Genomic DNA, 9963 nt, shown 5'->3' with positions numbered 1-9963 from the left:
GGTAGGTATCAGAGGCTACTAGCTGTTAGAGGTAGTGAGGGTAAGTTACTCCCCTACCTTGCTACTTGGTTAAAATGTCACCACTCGATTGACAATACCAGCAAGAAGGCCCAAAGCAGTCATTCAACCTGTTTGATAAACCCAGAGGAGGCCAATTATCTGCCCTATTAGGTGCTCCACCTGGACCTTGGATAACGAGCTCACCAAGGCAAATGTCCTCACGTCTTCTGAACCGGCAGCTGGACTCAGGCCCTTTTATGAACCGGATATACGGCACAAGCCTTAATACCAGATCTATACCCTGTTCCCACAGGGATGGGGACTGGCTCTAGAATATTTTAGCTTATCCACATACCTGAAAATCACAAATTTTACTAAAAAGAGCCATTTCTGGATTCCATCCTAGTCATTAAAAAGGCACTAGTTTCACCAACAAAACCCACTTCTAACATTTATTCTTGCTAAACAGCAAAATCTCCAGTGTAGATCAGAGAGGGAGACAGCTGAAGCACGCAGCCACCCCTTTAGGGTGTGGACCTTGATGAAATGTATGCTCCTGATTAGGACAGCTGACCACCCTGAGGGTAACTTAGATTAGATCTGAGTCACCTTTACATCTCGCTATGTGGGAAGATTCTTTTTTTTTTTTTTTTTTTTTGAGATGGAGTTTTGCTGTTGTCGCCCAGGCTGGAGTGCAATGGTGCAATCTCGTCTCACCGCAACCTCTGCCTCCCAGGTTCAAGCGATTCTGCTGCCTCAGCCTCCCGAGTAGCTGGGATTACAGGCATGTGTCACCACGCCTGGCTAATTTTGTATTTTTTGTAGAGATGGGTTTTCTCCATGCTGGTCAGGCTGGTCTCGAACTCCTGACCTCAGGTGATCTGCCCACTCAGCCTCCCAAAGTGCTGGGATTACAGGCATGAGCCGCCATGCCCAGCTTTTTTTTTTTTTTTTGAGATAAAATCTTGCTCAGTCAACCTGGCTGGAATGCAGTGGCATGATCTCAGCTCACTGCAACCTCCACCTCGCGGTTCAAGTGATTCTTATGCCTCAGTCTCCCAAGTAGCTGGGATGACAGGCGCCCACCACCACACCTGACTAATTTTTGTATTTTTAGTAGAGATGGAGTTTCACCATATTGACCAGGCTGGTCTCAAACTCCTGACCTCAGGTGATCTGCCTGCCTCAGCCTCCCAAAGTGCTGGGATTACAGGTGTGAGCCACTGTGCCCGGCACTATGTGGGAAGATTCTAAAGTGAATTCCAGAGGACAGAACTCCTGGCTGGTCGACGTCTTGTATAGAGGCAGCCTGGAAATCCGGATGAAGACGAGTGGGCAGGGCCTGCAGAGAGCCCAGGCGCATGAGGGCTTGGGCGAAAGCAGCGTCCTAAAAGGGAGGCCAGGCAGAGCATTGCAGCATCTTCCAGCCCTACAGGCAGGCGTGCGTTCCAGGGATTGTGAACCTAAACCGGGACCTGGTCATGAAGGGTTGCTCCCTGTGTCCACTGTGGCTTCGCCCCGGGAGGACACTGAAAGGAGCCACCCTGGTGCTCAGCAGGCTCTCCCCATGTCACAGAGGATTTGATGATCAAAGCCAGCATCCCTCAGAATTTTTCTCCACCGTGCTGCTCACGGCGGGTGTGATGGTTAATTTTAGGTGTCAGCCTGCCTGGGCTCAGGGATACTGAGGTAGCTAGTAAAACACGATGCCTGGGTGGGTCTGTGAGGCTGTTTCTGGAAGAGATGAGCATTTTTTCTTTTTTCATCTCCTTAAATTCCTTTACCAAGACATTAACATTTGAATTAGTCTGGGTGAAGAAGATCCACCCTCACCACTGCAGGAGGCACCATCCATCTGTTGAGGGCCTAAATAGAACAAAAAGATGCAGGAAGGGCGAATTTGCTCTCTCTTCAGGGCTTGGGCATCATCTTCTCCTATCTTGGACATTGGAGCTCCTGATTCTTAGACCTTCAGGCTCTGAACTTACACCAGTGGCCTCCCCGGCCCACTTGCCATGGGCTTCCCTGGTTCTGAAGCTCTCAGACTTGGCCTGAATGATACCACCAGCTTTCCTGGCTCTCCAGCTGGCAGGTGGAAGATGGTGGGACGTCTCAGCTTCCATAACCATCTGAGCCAATTCCCATAGTAAATCTCCTATCTATCATCTATCTATCTACCTATCTATTATTTATCTATCTATCTATCATCTATCTATCTGTCATCTATCTATCATCCATCTCCTGTTTCTCTGGGGAACCCTGCCTAATACAGTGGGACTATTTGAGTAACAACTTGCTCCTCAACCTGGCTGGAAGATGCAAGATGATCAGGGCCATGTCTGTTGGACAGTGAGAGCATTTTGGGAAGCATGCAGCCCAGAGTCCAGGTTGAATCCTGGATCTGCCAGTTACTAGCTGTGTGACCTTGAAAGAAATGACTGAGCTTTGCTGTGCCCCGAATCCTCCATAAAATGAACCATATTAGCAGCATCTGCTTTAGAGAGTGGGTATGTAGATTAGATGAGATCATACTTACAAAGCACTTAGCACAGTGCTTGGCCATACTAAATACTTCATAAATGCTAATTGTTATTATTATGATTATTTATCTCTATACATATCCCAAGGCCTAAAACAAAAGCTAAGCCAGAAAAAGAGGAAAAAATGGCAGACGCCAAGAGAACATGCCAACTTCTGAAGTGAGAAGCAGAGATTGGGGGATTAGCAGGAAGAAGAAAGAGCCACTGAAACCACCCAGTCATCCCTGCATTTATTTATCCAAAGACCATCACGGAAGGTCTTCTATGTCCAAGCCCCACCTGGGCTTCCAGCCTAATAGGAGCAACAAACCTTTAACAAACAATGGTGCATGCGTCATGATTTCATTACAATTGTGATGAGTGAGGCAACATACAATACAGAGGACTTAAGAATATGTAAACAGGAAAATCACCATAGCCCAGAGCTGGAGGTTGGGAACTGGGGAACTGGGGAAAAGAATCCAGGAAACCACCCTGCCCAGCATGCAGAAGGGTGAATGGAGAAGTCTTGCTGGGTCGACCTGTGGGGGATGAGTCCACACAAGCATTTACGCAGGCAGAAGGAGGCCAAGGTCATTACATCCCTTTTGAACACAGTAAATGTCCAGTTGTCCTTTTCCCTGCCATTGTATAGTAAGATGGTGGTCAGGACCTGGGGGTGCCAATGACTGCTCTCAACCATACCTCCAAGCTGAGAAGGGAAAGGTCACTGAATATTACTTAAGCCAGACTTAAAGAACAGTCCCAAAGCTTCTGACAGCTAAGACAATGTACTCTTCGCTTTCTATGACAAAGGCCCAACTGAGTAACATCTGAACATTGAGGAAGTCTTGCGTTTGCACACAGACACTTGGACCACTGACCTAGGGAAATGCCTTAACTGCTTGAATGAAGTACCAGTCATTCATGGTCAATAGATTCTTCTGCTGCATGGAATTTCTGCCAGGCCGGTGGAGGCAGCTGAGAAATAATGGGGAGAGGCCAGGACAAAGCATGGAAAAACTTCAGTTACATTTTGTTGGTTAACAATGGAAGCTTCAACAAGATACTCATGGCTTAGGCCTCACTTTCTTCATCTGAATAATGGAGATAATAACACCAAAGTAGGCGTGTTCCTGGTTTCAAGTAACGAACACCCACTAACAGGGGCTTAAGCAAATACATGTTCATTTTTCTGACATAAGGAGTCGCAGCCAGTTGGATATGGACATTGGAGAAGCAACTCAGTAATGTCAGAGGTTTTGGATCTGCTTCTTTACAATTTTCTCATTCTTTCCCTCGTGGTCACAAAATGGCTGCTGTAGTTCCAGCCATCAAGTCTGTATTTAGTAAGGCAGTAAGAAGTGGGGGTGAAAGATAGGACCTCCTCTCTACCCTTTACACAGCCATCCCAGTGTTGCCTGACACGCCTTTGCTTTTAACTCATTGGCCAGATCTCTGTCCTGGGCCATCCCTAGCTGCAGGGAAAGCTGAGAAAGTGAGTTTTAGCTTTTCTAATCTATAGAGCACGTGAAGAGTGTCTATCTCAGCATATAAAGCAGAGACTCCACTAGGCAGTGATGGGAGGCAGGCGAAATGGATCTGTGTTTCCTGTCTGCCCCCCAACCCCATCCAGGCTCCGTCTCTCCCCAGCAGCTGTCATAAGGGCTCATTATCATTTAGCCATCATGCAGAATATCAGGGCTGCCAAAAGGGAAAGCAAAGTGAGTTGTCCTAAAGCAGCCTGTTTTTTCTTTTTTCTATTTGGAAGGTTTGGATTTGAAGTAAATAATCATTAAGCAGTCTGAGCATTTGCTTTATTTATTTATTTGTTTATTTATTTGTCGAGACAGGATCTCACTCTGCCACCCAGGCTGAAATGCAATGGTGCAACCCAGGCTCATTGCAGACTCAACCTCCTCAGCTCACGTGATCCTCCCACCTTAGCCTCCTGAGTAGCTGGGGCTGCAGGCGCACACCACCACACCCGGCTAATTTTTGTATTTTTTTGTAGAGACAGGGTTTCAACGCGTTGCCCAGGCTGGTCTCGAACTCCTGGGCTCAAGTGATCCTCCTGCCTCAGCCTCCCAAAGTGCTGGGATTACAGGCGTGAGCCACCACACATTTTGCTTTTTAAAGCATTTACTTTAAAAATCTCACCTCTTTCAATCCTCGTTCTGTTCATTGTTTGCTCCAAGTCCGAGGGGCCTGTCAGTTCTTCCTGCAAATAAAATCAGTGAACAACCCTATAGGTACACTTCAAGGTGTACAGGGGAGCAGAGAGTGCCGCCTAGGTGGGGGCGAGTATTACTTCAGCGGCAGGGAAAAGCTCTGTCAATATTTGCAAGGAAGAGATGTCTCCACAAGTAAGAAAGGCCACATTATGGAAATGGCATGTTTTATTCAGGGAGACACTTGAGAATCAGGGAGAGTCAATAAAGGGGCTAAGAAGGGTTAAGAACTTGGGTTTGAGAGTAAGACGAGTCTACTGGTTAAGAAGAAGAATAAGGCTTCCGTAACCCAGCCCCACCTGCCGCCTTGCCGCCCCTTTTTAGGAAATAAGGGACGTTTCCCAGGGACTGTTTTGTGAAATAATCTAGAGGTATTGATGCCAAAAGGACTGATGGAAATACCACCACTGCCAACCACCGCAGCATCCTGGTTCCTTCTTTGTTTTCCTTCATCACAAGGAATTAGAGGAATGTGGCTACACCCACAGCTTCTAACACCAGCTATCCTGGGTTCACATCCTGGATGAATCACTTACTGTGTAACCACGGGCGTATTGTCTAACCTCTCTGTGCCTCAGCGTCCTCAGCTGGAAAATGGGGGTAGCAATAGCAGCACCTCCCTGGTGTGGTTGTCAGAAGGACAAAATAAGTTAACTTAGGGAAGTAAGGAAAGTTAATTAGTAAATAAGTTAACTTTGGGTGAGTAAGGTACCGAGAACAGGGGCTGGCATCTAGAACGTGCTATGTTTGTGTTGGTGATTCTTACATGTGAACCAGCAGCAGATGGAAGGTCTGGCCATTGAGGGTTGCTGCTTTTTTTTTTTTTTTTTGAGACGGAGTCTTGCTCTGTCGCCCAGGCTGGAGTGCAGTGGCCGGATCTCAGCTCACTGCAAGCTCCGCCTCCCGGGTTCACGCCATTCTCCTGCCTCAGCCTCCCGAGTAGCTGGGACTACAGGCGCCCGCCACCTCGCCCGGCTAGTTTTTTGTAGTTTTTAGTAGAAACGGGATTTCACCGTGTTAGCCAGGATGGTCTCAATCTCCTGACCTCGTGATCCGCCCGTCTCGGCCTCCCAAAGTGCTGGGATTACAGGCTTGAGCCACCACGCCCGGCCGAGGGTTGCTGCTTTTTTCCTTACGATGACCATGAATGTCTTGTGTGGTCTAAGACAGCAGTTCCCAACATTTTTGGCATTAGGGACCAGTTTCATGGAGGAAGATTTTTCCACGGTCGGGGGGTGAGGGGGGCGAGGATGGTTTTGGGATGAAACTAACTGTTCCACCTCAGATCATAAGACATTAGTTGGATTCTCATAAGCAGTACACAACTTAGATCCCTCGCATGCCCCGCTCACCATAAGGTTTATGGTCCCATGAGAATCCAATGCCACCACTGATCTGACACGAGGCGGGGCTCAGACGATGATGCCAGGGATAGGGGCGGCTGTAAAAACAGATGAAGCTTCACTCACTTGCTCGCAGTGACTCGCCCCACTTCCTGCTGTGGGGCCCAGTTCCTAACAGGCCACAGACCGCATGGGTACCAGTCCACAGCCTGGAGGTTGGGGACCCCTTGTCTCAGAGACATCTTGAGAACCTCTTTCTTTCCTCTTTGTTCATGTAAGAAGTGGTTTTGAAAGCAATTCATGCATTTTCAGGAAAGAAGGCAAAAGAGACTGGGGAAGGGGGTGGGGAAGGCTTACCAGGTGCTGTATACACGACAAAGCAGAAAGGCTAGGAACTACAGCTCTGGAGTCAGACGCATCTTGGGTTGAACTCAGTCGCTGCCCATTAGTAGAGTGATCCTGGAGAAGTCATCTACCCTCAGGTGTGAGGGAGAAACTATGAATGCTCCTGGACCCTAGAGCTGCTCAGAGGATCCAATAGGACAAATATGTCAAAAGGCCAGTGCCATGCCTGGCACAAAGGATTCAATCAGTTAATTCAGCCATGCTGAAGCCACGATGATGCAATAGAAAATCAGCTTGCAGCTGAGGGAGCGGGATTTGCCTCCTGATCATCTGACCCGGAATTCACCACCTCCTGAATGGCAGTCCCAGGCGCACCAGGGTGGAAGCAGATGCTGGCTGAAGAGGGAATCCTGCCCTCCCATGGTCCAGCCACTTCTAGCCGTCTCCCAGCCCCTGGGTGCTGCACGGGAAGCACCAAGACTTCCCTGGCCTGGAAGGACCTCTGACAAGGCCCTGGAAGCCCAGCAGGGCCAGGCTGGGCTTTGAGAGGAGGTGGGTGTCAGGAGTGCATGTCAGGTGGGGAAGGGAAACAGAAGAGACTGGCCAACCTTGCCCATAAGTTTTAGGTCTCAATGGATGTGTCCGTGCAGAGGGGCCCCCAGAAGAGAGCAGCATCCCGGCCTTTGTCAGGAGAGGAGAGAGTTACCCGATTTAGGGAGCTCGGGAGAAAGAGTGAGCGTGCTCAGCTCATCCTTCCCCTGTGGGAGCCAGCCCCACCATGGGTGCAGAGGGGCAGGCCCTGGGGGTGGGGGTGGATGGAGGTCTGCAGAGCACCCCCTGCCCCTGGGGTGGGTGGGCAAGTTGATTTGTGCGCTGCAGTCTTGGCAGCCTTGCACATTGTCCCTAGCTTCCCGTTCCCCAGTCTACCTCTTGTAAAAATGAGCTGCCACTTTGCTGTCCATCCCTGGGACCCTGGCAGGCTCCATGAGCAGGCAAGAGAGGGGTGCGTGCGGTTCACTAGCCCCCACCTCCAACAGTGTTGGGAAACTGTGTGTTCCATCTGCTCCTGAAGCAGGCAGGCCTCAGTGTACACTTTCTCAGCTGCAAATGCTACCACTTTAAACTCAGAAGATTCTTTTTTTTTTTTTTTTTTTTTTTGAGGCGGAGTCTCGCTCTGTCGCCCAGGCTGGAGTGCAGTGGCCGGATCTCAGCTCACTGCAAGCTCCGCCTCCCGGGTTCACGCCATTCTCCTGCCTCAGCCTCCCGAGCAGCTGGGACTATAGGCGCCGCCACGTCGCCCGGCTAGTTTTTTGTATTTTTTAGTAGAGACGGGGTTTCACCGTGTTAGCCAGGATGGTCTCGATCTCCTGACCTCGTGATCCACCCGTCTCGGCCTCCCAAAGTGCTGGGATTACAGGCTTGAGCCACCGCGCCCGGCCTAAACTCAGAAGATTTCTAAAAATAGATCTGAGCCCCACAGAGGAAAATCCAAAAATTATTAAAATATAGAACGTTTAGACTGTGGGGCAGAGACTTATCTGTTCTGTTCACTTACCCCAGGGCCTAACGTACATAGTAGGTACCCAATAAGCATATGCTTAGCAAATGACTGAAAATTAATTTAAGCAGCTGGTATGTGAAAAGATCATATACGCAAAGATGTTCATTGCAGCATTGTTTATAATGGTAGAAAACTATTTTGTATAGTCTGGTTAAGAAATCTGTGGTATATGAATGCAATGAAATGACATGCTATTATTAGAATTAATGAGAGGACTATAAAACCAGGAGAACAGGTTTATGGGATGTTGTTAATAATACTGTGATTTAAAAAATGTAAACATGTATATTTACATAGATGAAGACTAAAAGGCCCATTTAGAGATAAAGTCATTGCTGTGTAAAATTAGCACCTTTGGTAATGTTTTATAGTGGTTTCTAGAATAGGTTTTAAACTCTTTTAAAGAAACCCCTGCAGTATTTTTCTAAACAGATGAGCTGGTGGTTTGCTATTTTCCAGAGTCTATTGAGTGAGTTGTGAAAGGCCCCGTTGGATAGGGGCTTCTGGAAATTTCCATCTCCCCACCTCCTGGTGGATAGCAACTCAGACCTGGCAAAATTATTCTTGGCAAAGGCAAGCTCATCTCAGAAAGAGTTCTCAGTGCAAAGAGCCTTTAGCAACGGAGGTGCTAGAAGCTGTATTGGTGAAGGTTTGTAAACAGCAGGGATTTGACAGAGGCCTTTTCAGGCCTTTATTTCCCACTCTATTCCTTCTCCTTCTCCTTCTTCTTTTTCCCCAAGTTTTGTAATTAACCCAGGGATGATTTTTGTACTCCCCCAGGTCTGTGGGGGTGAGATGAGATGGAACGAGGCCTCACATTGTCCCTGCTGTCCCCTCTACCCTGTCCTTGCAGACCTATGTCCCTTCTGGCCACCCCTGCTGCCCTAACACTCCCTTCCCACCCCAGCAGCCACCTGCGGTCTGACAGAGGACACCACACCTTTGCCCATTCTCACACCCCCTCCCGCTGGACAGCCCCTGTCCTTAATGAGGCAGCTTGATGTTTTGTGGGACCTGCTGGTGTCCTGCCCGGGGATGGGGGTGGGGGGTGGTGGGCTGGCCTACTCCTGGAACTGTAGCGTCAAACTGTTCAGGCTTTCATTTGCAACAGCCACACACTGGGACACCAAAATAGGTCCTGGCGGAGGTCCGGGTGGGGCTGGCCTGGACTTCCCACCCAAGTAGGGCGCCAGGGAGACAGAGTGCCCCAGCGCCACCAAGGTGGGCAGAAGCCATCTGGGGCCACTGCGAGAAATTCCACTGCGGCTCCTGTTGGGCCTTCCTTCCACCCAAAGTTCTGGACCTTCTGCCTGTGAGAGTTATACTGGGAATTCTGGGCTTTGGCTTTGGGGACTGCCGGATGAGAAGGGTCTTAGTGTTCAACTGGTCCCACCTGGCACTGCAGGAAAAGCAGAGGCTGTCACCTCCCAGCTCTGCCATTTACTAGCACAAGTTGTTGAAGGTCATCGATTCAACGCCATTTAGGTGTGTGCCAAGCATTACATACACCTTATCCTTTGTCATCTCCACGGCTCTGGCATGGGGGTACTCTTCAGAGATGACAAAACTGAGGCCCAGAAAGGGTGAGTCACTGGCCCAGAGTCACCCAGTTTATCGTAGGCGAAGCTCGGATTTAAACGCAGATCTAATTTGCCTCCCAAGCAGATGACTTAATCTTTCTCCGGAACTACCTTCTCGTGTCTTCCCGAGGTCAATTTCCCTTGCAAAGCAGCAGAGCAGCTTGACAGTGGTGCACGTGTCCCCTCCAGAAATCCCACCCGCAAAAACTCTGCAAATGGAAAGCTTTATCACGGGAAAACTTGCCCTGAGCTGCCATGAGGCTCGTTGTGGTCTTGATTTATCTCACTGATTGTGGACGCTCACTTGATTTCCTGAACAAATATGAATGAGTTAGATTGTGGATCTGCCCTAGACCCTGCTGGGAATCTGACAGGGTATACAGA

This window comes from Trachypithecus francoisi, unplaced genomic scaffold (assembly GCF_009764315.1).
Source record: "Trachypithecus francoisi isolate TF-2019V2 unplaced genomic scaffold, Tfra_2.0 Lachesis_group11, whole genome shotgun sequence".
Classification (NCBI taxonomy): Eukaryota; Metazoa; Chordata; class Mammalia; order Primates; family Cercopithecidae; genus Trachypithecus; species Trachypithecus francoisi.
The sequence above is the reverse complement of the archived record's forward strand: the minus strand, read 5'-3'. Positions refer to the sequence as shown.